The following is a 4,018-nucleotide window of genomic DNA, read 5'->3' as shown; positions in this document are numbered from 1 at the left end:
TGTGAGGGAGGAATTGCTTGGCATTAATATACGCATATATTTAGTTCCATTGTGTGTTAGCCACTCAGTCGTGTCCAACTCTTTGCGACCTCATAGACTGTAGCCCATCAGGCTCCTCTATCCATGGGATTCTCCAGGCAAGAATACTGCAGTGGGTTACCATTCCCTTGTACAATAAATAATGCCACAATTCTCTCCAAACTGGTTTCTCCCACTAATGTTGCATGAGTCCTATATTTCCACATTCTTGCCATCAATTTGCATCATTCAAAATCTGATTTTCATGTTAATTTGGTGGTGCAACTTTGTATTTAGCCTTAATTTTTTTCTAGTACATGAAGTAACTTTCCTTGGTTGTATTAGTTTCCTAGGGCTACGATAACAAATTGCTACAAGCACTGTGGCTTAAAACCACAGAAATTTATTGTTCCACATCCAGTAGGTAGAAGTCTGAAATAAAGGTGTCATCAGGACCATGCTCCCCCTGACAGTTCCAGGAAAGGATCCCTTCTTGCCTCCTCCAGCTCTGGCAGCTCCAAGTGTTCCTTGGTTTATGACAGCGTAACTCCAAACTCTGCATATTGTGTCTTCACATGGAATTTCGTTTGTGTAACTGTGTGTCCTTTTCTGTCTCCATAGGGCACATTCATCGGATTCAGGGATCACCCTAATCCAGTATGACCTCATTTATACCAATATCTTTATTGTATCCACAAATACACTATTTCCAAGCAAGGTCACATCCTGAGATTTCAGGTGGACATGAATTTTGGAAAATGCTTTTCTACCGACTACACCTCTATGGCAAAATTAAAAATTATTTACTATTTACTGTTTAGCTTTTTACAATCAACACTACTTGAAAATTTCGTCATATTTATTATATATGGTTATTTCAAAACCTCAATACTTGTGAACAGGCAAGTCTTACAGTTGAAGTGTTCAATATCACTTCAAGAAATCTTGAGTATAAAGGAAAATAAATTAGCTTTTGCATTATTTGTCCATGGACCCAACTTCACTCTGTTAATTTTTAAACTCTTTCAGGATTTTGGGAATGGGTTGTTTATAAATATGGTTTCCAGAATTTGGGTTAAAGGTAGAGGTAGCATAAGAATTATAAAGAGGTGCATGGAGTCTAAAAACAGACTGAGTTTGAATCTTAGTTCTTTACTTACTAGATATGGAAACTTAGATAAATTATAAAGCCCCTCTGTGACAGTTCCCTCATATATAAAAATGGGGATAAAATCATCAAGTAGCTAATAATACTGAGATAGCCAAGTTATTTACTTAGTTTCTCATCCATTATATTATTTTTAATTAAAAATTATTTTAATTCTATTAATTTTTCAAAATCTGTCTTTTGAATACTGACTGAAGAATTACCTTTAACCACTCTTTCCATAGCAGCCTTAAACAATTCCTATTTTTCTTGGGACATATTAACCAATCTGACAAATTATGCTCAAAATAAAATCTTGCAAATTAAGATTATAATGAGTATTATATGTATTTGTTCCTCCTCAAATTTAGAAGGCTCATCCACACTTTTAGAGAAGTTAAAGAATTAGTTTTGTAAATCTATGGTAGGTTACAAAAATTTTAAATCATAAGCAATAGATAATTTCTTGCTACTACTAATAGTTTGACTTGCCTTTTTAGTAGGTTGTGATGTCTACTGGGATTATAGACTTGGCTGATGGGTACTAGAGGAAAGAAAGTTCTCAAAATAATGTTAAAACTTGTCTGTGAAAATAGCTATTTTTTGGTAATGATGAGAATAATCAGCCTGACTTCCTATTTGGGAGGTACAGGACTTAGAGCCGAATCTATTGAGGGGATTGGGAAGAATTCATCCCATTCTTATAAATTCTCCTTCCTAATTCTTGATTTCTTGTTTAAAGCCAGGAAGAGAAACAGGAGGTTGCTCTCTCTAGATGGCGCCCAAGCTCCTTATAAATTTGTATTAATTTTTGATAGGCGGTCTAACTTCCAGCTTTAAATGCATTTTCTTAGATTTCTTATACCACCTAAAAGATTTACCTCTACCTACTGGAAATGTTAACAGTAGCTCCAATGAAATTAGCAATTTTATCCATGTCAAATAAGCCAAGTGCAAACTGTAGTTTTTATCTCGAATATTAAATTATTTTTGTAAAATGCAAAATATTCAACATATTGTATAAATAGATTAAAATCAGCAAATCTTACTGGAGTTGAACTGTCTCACAAATTTTATGGCAAATATCTATTTTGTTCTCCAGCTTTTTGGAAAAAAATTCAGAAAATGTACTAAGTGCTCAAAATGTCATGATCTAAGATATAAAATAAAATACTGAAAAATAATAGAAAAACATATTTATCATAGCTGAAATGTTATATACTAAGCCTCCCAAAATTGAATAAAATTTTGAATTACTTAGAGTTTATTTTAGTGGTTAATTTCAAGTAAATATATATATGTATCACACACAAACACACACACATATATAAAACTAGACTTTCTTCACTCCAGAAATAACAAAAAATACAATTGAAAATGACATTAAAATTAAATAAAATAATATGTCATAATTTTAATAGTTTTAGTATGTAATGGAAAACTTTATTAAACATTGTTGGAGGACATAAAAGAAGACCTGAATAAGTGCAGAAATAAACATGTTCTGTAATAAAAAGCCCAAAATTGTCAATATCTTACTTCTCCCTAAATTGATGTGTAAGATGAGTGCAAATATAATTACCTAAGGCAATGGCAAGCCACTCCAGTACTCTTGCCTAGAAAATCCCGTGGATGGAGCAGCTTGGTAGGCTGCAGTCCGTGGGGTTGCTAAGGGTCGGACACGACTGAGCAACTTCACTTTCACACATTGGAGAAGGAAATGGCAATCCACTCCAGTGTTCTTGCTTGGAGAATCCCAGGGACGGGGGAGCCTGGTGGCCTTCCATCTATGGGGTCACACAGAGTCGGACACGACTGAAGTGACTTAGCAGCAGTAGCAGCAGTAGGTTATTTCATAGAAGTATTCTACTCAATATCAATGAATAACTGAATTGGTTTCAGAATAATTTTAGAAGAATAGTAATGGGGATAGTTAATAAATAGATATTAAAATGAACATGGGCTTATGGTAATTAAAACAACTTGCTATTGAATGAATCTCACAGGCATTATGCTAAATGAAGGAAGTCGTGTTCAAAAAGCTATTTCTATATGATTCCATGTCATTCCAGATCCAAGTCTAGAAAAGACAAAACACTAGGGACAGAGAATAGATCACCTGTACCAAGACCAGAGCAAGGGAGAGAAGGTTGACTACAAATGGGACCAGGGGAATTTGGGGGTTTAATGAAACTCTCCTATGTTACTGTGATGTTTACAAGACTATATGCTTTTGTCCAAACTTACAGAATGATACACTAAAGAGAGTCATTTTTTTTTTTCCATTTAAAAACTACTTTTGAAAAAAGCTTAATACTAGTACTAGAGTTGACTCACTGGAAAAGAGTCTGATGCTGGGAGGGATTGGGGGCGGGAGGAGACGGGGACAACAGAGAATGAGATGGCTGGATGGCATCACCGACTCGATGGACATGAGTTTGAGTGAACTCCGGGAGTTGGTGATGGACAGGGAGGCCTGGCGTGCTGTGATTCATGGGGTCACAAAGAGTCAGACACGACTGTGCGACTGAACTGAACTGACTGAACTGAGGGTACTAGGAATTGATTGCAGGATTCTCAGAAGTGTTAATCACCCCCTCCCCCTCCTGAGTTCTGAGCCAGTCTATAAATAGAATCAGGAAAAAAGAAGAGACAGAGTATCAATATTATTACTGGTAAAGCTGTATTGAATGTATAACTCCGAAAGTCTCTGTACTATTTCCCCTTAATTTTAACCCTGAAACCCAAAGGGAGGGTTTGCAGAACAAATACTTAAACAGACAGGGGCAAGTATACATTTAACTACCCATACTTCTAGAGCAGATAATTCTTAGAGGAAGACACTTTGAGACG

This window comes from Moschus berezovskii, chromosome 9, assembly GCF_049115385.1.
Source record: "Moschus berezovskii isolate FMDL1 chromosome 9, NW_MosBer_1.0, whole genome shotgun sequence".
Classification (NCBI taxonomy): Eukaryota; Metazoa; Chordata; class Mammalia; order Artiodactyla; family Moschidae; genus Moschus; species Moschus berezovskii.
Note: the sequence above shows the minus strand (reverse complement) of the source record.